Consider the following 7,351-nt stretch of genomic DNA (forward strand, 5'->3'; position numbering starts at 1 on the left):
TGACGATCGTTTCGATTACGAGCTTGAGGAATCTGAGCACGATGTTTTAGAGTCATTACCTACTGCTCGAACTAATGAAGGGGAAGCGGTACGCCGAACCATCTATGAATTGTTAAGTTATGCAAACAATGAATAAAAGAATTTGTACTAACAATTAAAAGCTTATTTATTGGAATAAATTCAAGTTCTATATGCACATTAGAGCATTTAAAAAAATTAAAAAAGAAATATTTTGGCATTTAAACCAAACTTTTGAGCATGGTTCCGAAGAAAAACGAAAAATTTAGAGTACGCTTTCTTTTGCGGATCATAACCTTACGAATATGCCTCCTTATGTTCCGGCAAGGGGCTCTTCATCAAGCATTTTCTTGTTTGACGTATCAACACTTGACAATCTTTCGTGCTCCAATCTTATTTTCTCCATTTCGATCCTTTCCTCCTTCTCCAGTTGTAGCTTCTGTAACATGAATTTGTTTTGCTCTTTTTCCTTTTCGAATTCTAGTTTTTGTGATCCTAATTCCAGCTTTTTTGATTGAATTTCAAATAATAATGCAAATGAGTTTGAGTTTTGAGGCTTTTTTAAATTTATTTTTGGTGTAGTGGTATTTTGCGTACAAGCACTTGTTGCGATGGACAGGGCGGACGGACTTGCTACACTCTCTGATGTAGAAGGAAGCACCACAGTCGGACTGGCCAACGGACTTTCAGGTAAACTTGTTGAAAATGTTTCGCCATCATTTTCCATCAACGCATCTACTTCAAAAGTATCCAACAATGACACTGGCATGGTAGATTGATAGATAGCTGGCGGCTGCACGATGACCAAATATTGCGTACAAGTCATCATAGAATGGACACATTTTTTTAATGTAATCTTCAACGCTTTTTACATCTCCATTTTCTAGCAATCCTGCACCTGTTTGACCCTTCCATTTCAGTGCGGACGAAAAGCTTGTTTTTAGGTGCCTCATTTTTGTGCACATAACATCCCATTTGATGCTGTTCAAAGTAGATGCATTTTTTGTAATATGCTCATAGAATTTTTGAGCAGTTGGTTTCTACAATACATATGTAAGTTCACTAAATGTTAAATATCCTCTTATTGGAAATAGCAAACATATTACCTCGAACTGTTCCGGATTAGCTTTTACATTTTCCACGATAATGTTGAGTAAATCTTTAGTTTGTCGTTCTGTCCAACGAAAAGTTCCATTTATCCGCGAACGTTTTTTCTATAAATACATGTACACATGTGTCACAGACAATTGAAAGTTAGAGAAAAATAATAGTACATAAAAGTTAAATATACTTACTTCTTCCATTTTATAAGAACTTTGTTTGAACTGTTTTAATGATCAGCTGATATTGATATGCCACAAATTGCCATGGATGCCATTTAGAATTGGCTCGCATAGTTGCCATTGTGTTGCAAACGAAATTGCATACAAAAATGAACAGATGGGTTGCGACTTTGCCATTTCGCGGCGTTTGCAACAAATGCAATATATTTGCTACAATAAATGAGTACCATTAGTGTAAATCCTACATCGCGCATAATTCGTTCTGCGAATATAGATATAAATGGGTAAGAAGTAGTTAAATAAAATAAAGTATCGAAATTATTAAATTATCCATGTTCGTCATAACTATAATATTTTGTATTGAATCTAGTTTCAACACTTGAAGGTATCGTAAAATTACCGAGACCTGATAAAAATATCGTAACCGTTTTTGAAAGTATAAAATTTCCCTGCTCATAAATAACGTCAATTTGTGTAGGAATGAACTGACCGAGTTTTTCAAATAAAGCACCAATCTGTCAAAAGATCTTTCTTTATTCAATTTCACTTTATTCACTATAATTTACAAATGTTCTTTTTTAAATGTTTAACTCTTTAAATGTAATACGCGCGCCCATGAAAATACAGCAATATAATAGGCATACGCGGAAAGAGATACGCTACGTTTAAAATTTAAATTATGTGCAGAAAAGTTTTCATATGTTTCGTTAATTAATGTAGTTAAACCATCCAACACCGGAAAATGGTTTAATTCTTCTGCAATCGGCACCAATTCTTCTGATGGTGTAGGAAAGAACGCCTCTAAATATAAAGGATCGTTTTTCAACTCAGAATTGGTCTTCGACAGATGCTGTCCTGTCGGCATAGTTCCTCGTTCTTTAACATCCAGCGGGATGTGAACGTTTTCTTTTGGTTTATTTGAAATACCACCACGACGATAACCACCCCTACCCCTAGAAGGACAAGGTTGACCGACATAAGAGTACTGCTCTTGTGGTTGGAACTGTTGTAGAGGATCCCCTTGATTTCGCCATTGTTGATATCCATTTCCTCTATTATTATTATTATTATTAAAATTATATCGACACATTTTCGCTCAGATATTTTACGCTTGAGAATAAATCGCTTTTAAATGTACGCTTTGAGAGTGCCTCTCCGAGGTCTTACCGAACACTTTAATTGTATTCTGTGGGGCTACCACTTCGCTAATTTCCTTTTTAAGATTTAAAAAGGGTTTAGTTTAATTTATTACAACTAACTTTTCGATACTGCATCTGAATCAGAGGGCTGCATTGGGTGTGTTCGAACCTGTTCGATCGCCCTCATTAAAAATCGAGCACGAGCGAGCGCCACACTCGGCAGCAATGGGTTCGATCGAGTGGCACACCCGGCAGCTGCTTTCTGTGTGTTCGAGTCTGTTTGATCATACTCTCTTCAAAACGATCACAAGCGAGTGTCCACACTCGACACCCGCATACTCGGACAGAACACGGGTGTAGAAGAAGTGTATCACATTTTTCTGAGCAAAAATATGAGAAATTATTAATGTTGTATACACTTTAACAGTCAATATTATTGAAATACAGCATTTAAACTATATGTATTATTAACTTCCCTTGCGTGGGAAGTATTAAACAAAATGTATTCCGTTCCGCTACGCGAATTTTGTATCTTCGTCACGTTCGAGCGTTTTTAGAAAAAGTTAGTACCGAGTTTACCCTAGAGAAAATAAACCAGTTGGTTTGGATATTTGAATCAGACTGAACTTTCACTTTATTAATTATAATCATCAAAGTTCTATTGGTATCACATTACAATTTTACCGATTTCCGGTTGTGCTATTTATTTCATTAAGAAATTCGGCAAATTTATCAGTTTTACTATTTGTTAGTGGCTTATTTATATCCATATGTAACTCGCGCGGTAGAAATAAAACACAAGTGTTGGTTTGAGTGCGATAATATATGGTGCGCTTCGATCATCAAGATGATCTATCAATACTCCTGCCGATTATACAGTGTCTTTATTAGTAAAAGCACTTATGTATATTTATATTCTTATAATTCTATGCTTATTACTAAAGATGCTTTGGCATTACATTAAGTGATGAAATGCCAGAGCATTAGATTTCCAATTATTTCCATTATCAAAACAAATAATGGAATACTGAATTATGCTTGCTTATCAAAACAAGTGATGTATTGATTTCTTATTAATTAAGTACTCTGCTGACCAAGCAATAATACTGTAAGAAGATACAATTTGTTTATATTTATCATTAGATCTCTGTGTGGCTGCTGCCACACTTCGCATAAACAAATGATATTTCACTAGATATAAAATCATTAAAAAAAAAAACGCATTCCATGCTTTTTATCACTCTTGAAATTAAATATAAATAAAGAAAAATATGTTTATGAAACTATCATTGCACGCATACTTTATAACTCCCAACCATTAAGCATTATAGTTTTTATAATATGTAAGTTATGAATTTACTTGTCAAAAGTAAGAAAAAAATGTATTTTTCCGGTCTTACGACCTTTATTGTTCAACCGCTCGCTTAACTCTGAACTTAACAAATTTTATAATTCTTAACATAACTTAATGTGCCTGCAGTTCTGCTGACATCGATTCCCACATTCCGCTGGATTTCCAGGGAATCACGCCACACTGCGCTAGACGCATCGTCAGTACTTTTCGTGAGTAGAACGGATGCGCGTGTTTAAATGTTACTGTTGCTAACTTGTATAAGTTAACTTATTTTAAGTTTTTTATTTATTTTTTATTTAAAACGTTTTTTTACAACTGTACAAAAAATAAACTTGTTTAATGTTTATTTCTAAGTTGCTGGAGCGATGTCCAACCAACTTAGAGGAAAGCCGAATTAAAAGTGAAGCTTAAATCTAATCTTATGCTATCACCAACTTAATATCCTAAGCGCCGGCAGAGTGAGACGTCGGCAGCGACGCATATTGTTAGTGGCGTGCTAGTAGCGTCAATAAAATCCGTAATATTAGCTTGGCGCTCTTTTAGTGGGTAGCGGTAAAGTGGCGTGATGCGTTTGCCAAATTGTGTACCTGCATTCTTGAGCATTCTTAAGCTTGCATGGAACGGTACACTGTTCAACAAAATATTTATTTTCCGCAGATGTTGCTGAAGTTGGTGCTGATATTGCATTATTTTGAATTTGAGAGATGCAAAAATTTTTTATATCATCAAAATCATCTGGCTGCATATTTATAGCAGGTGGGTATAAAAAAGTTGCAACCTTATGCCATATACTTAAATTGACAACCCATATTTCCTCAATTTTTTTTCTTATGTTCTCTTTTAAGACTGAAATTGCAGCTATATCACCATTATTAAATTCACAAATGTTTTTTTATTTTTAAAATGGACGGAAGAACGTAGCATAGCGATAGAGTACTGCAAAGTTGTAATTTATTGAATACAGTTTCAAAATCTTTGCACATTGAAACCAAAACTTTAAGAATGGATACATTTACGTGTAACAATCGTTGGCTTTGTTCATTATCAGTCAATATTTATATTGTTAATTTCAAACCAATTGTCAATTATGGATTTAATCATTCTATAATTAGAATTCCACCGAGTAGGACATTGGGATTTCAATGAAGTGGGTAGAAGATGCTGTAAATTTGCTTTCTTAAAATATTTAGCAATTTTTTTACAAGAAGCTAACACTGTCTCCTCGAATGATTTGTCCAATACATTGGAAAATAGATGGCTACTGCAGTTAAGACGTATATTTTGTTTTAAAGCTTTAACCATGTTACTTCCTCTGTCAGTAATGAATTTAATTTGGCTGAGTTTATTAAGAACATTGTCACCCGAAGAACTTTCATAATTCATAGATTTCATTCCCAAAACCAAGTCGAAGAATTTCTAGTCCACCGCTGCTCACAATATTATTTATTTCTTTTTTAAGTTCTTCTTTTTTTTCATTTGCACATTTTTGAACATTGCGGGAAATTGTTGTTGCGCTCGGTAACAAATCCTCCACATCGACGTGTTCGCCATACGATGCACCTATCTTTATGAAGAATTTCACAAGTTTTATAAAGCCTGAGCCTTGCACAACCGAAAATGGTCGGCAGTCTTCAACAACCCAGGATATAAATTTTTTTACAGCTTCATTCCTGTCTTCCACTGTGACGGTTCTTAATTCTTGCGATGTTTTAATATTTCTGCAGCATGGGTGACGAATTGGTGGGTGCGATAAGGCCATGCGAGATAAAACCATATATCAAAGCCATATGGTCTAATTTCCATTTAAATGTGAGATGAAACCATATTTTTCTGATCAGATGGGACATAAAGCCATATATTTAATTTCCAAATGAGAGGTAATGCCATATTTTTTCTTTTAAAATAAATGGAAATAAAGCTATTAAGGCTTTATTGCACTTTTGAAAATAGTTTTCTAGAAAAACTAAGAAAATTTTTCGCATGGGGGAGGGGGCGGGACGGCGCGCGGGCCGCGGGACGCGAAGGAGAGTAATCACAGAACCGCCAAACCATCCTGACATACTCGTATAAATTAAGTTTTTATTTTATAATACTCACGTCCGCGGTTTTCTTTATTAAATTGTCACTAATACAAATTATTTCTTAAGTCTAAATAAATATGCCTGTACCTAGTCACGTTGCCAACAGTTGCGGCGTCAGCAGTTGAACGGACGCGCATGTTTTATTATTGTGCATTAGCAATTTTGCAGTTCTTTAACAGGAAAAAAGGACAACAAAAAATTTAATTCTTTATATAAAATAAATTAGCACAAACCATGTTTTATTATTGTATTAGCAATTTTTGCAATTATATTATCTTAACAAAAATTGTTGAGCATCTATAATAATCGCTCTGCAAATTGGACATAATGTTTTTATGCCTAACGAATCATTTCTATTTTTCATATGATTATAACAATCTTGACAAACTTTGTAATGTTTGCACAGGTTGAAAAGAAGCTGCCTTTCCCTGAAAAAGGAAAAATATTATACATAAGAGGCTTTGTATATGTATATTTTATATTTTGTTTTTCATGATCATGGACTGAATTTGAGTTTTTAATTTTACGACAATGAATCAGGAGGTTGTTGAAATCAACTGCAACACCAACTTTACAGTTCTTATTGTAACAATAATAGTATTTAATATTTCTACTTGTACATTTATATTTATAGATTTGTTCTTCCTTTTTAATATACAAAAGTTTACTATTTTTCCTAAACCCTGGTATAATGGTGTACTCAAAAACTGTGTTCACATTTTCCATTTTGTTAAGAATTTCGTGAAATTAAAAACACGTGCACGGCAATAAAAATATGACATTAAATAATGACGTCATTATCAAATGCACTTTTTATCAACACAGGGTGACTTCTAATAAAACAATACATTGCCAATTGCACTTCTTGTCAAAACAGGGTGAGGATTTCCCATTTTTGTTATCTTGTAAAAGGGTAACACTTTACTAATCTTTCATCGAAATATATATCTCAGTTAATGATCAGCCACCGTAACTTACATACTTATATTTAATTTTTTATTTGACCGACTATATTTATTTCTATTAAAAATTTATTTTAAGATTTTTATATAAACTTAAAATTAGCTTACAGGAGTATCAGCGTTAGTCCTCTACTGGGGAGTGGGTGATGTCACTTTAGACGTTGATTTGGTGGCTTTTTTGTTTTGGTTGCCCACTTTATAAGTATTTTAATGAAAATATTGATGTTTCTTTTACATTTGCCAATTAAAAGAACACTTAATTGTTGGCTTTGTTGCTTATAAGAAGTTTTCAAATATGTCACAACGCGAGTCACTTGTCACTTGACGCGAGTTATATCTTCTAACGATCTTCTCAATGAATGACTTCACACCAAGAGATTTGTTAAGCCACTGCTTTATTCAATCAAACTTAAAACTCACTTAAGCTACATATTAATTTGATATATTTCTAAAAAAGCTTCTAATCAATCCATGCCTCTGTGGCATGGTTGGCTTTAAATTACAATTACTAGGG

General features: G+C 33.8%; 1 pseudogene; it reads right to left on the minus strand.

Moving 5' to 3' along the window:
- On the minus strand, positions 1–1,418 carry LOC126753392 (uncharacterized; annotated as a pseudogene).
- Between the last annotated feature and the right edge of the window lie 5,933 nt (positions 1,419–7,351).

Source organism: Bactrocera neohumeralis, chromosome 3 (assembly GCF_024586455.1).
Source record: "Bactrocera neohumeralis isolate Rockhampton chromosome 3, APGP_CSIRO_Bneo_wtdbg2-racon-allhic-juicebox.fasta_v2, whole genome shotgun sequence".
Taxonomy (NCBI): domain Eukaryota; kingdom Metazoa; phylum Arthropoda; class Insecta; order Diptera; family Tephritidae; genus Bactrocera; species Bactrocera neohumeralis.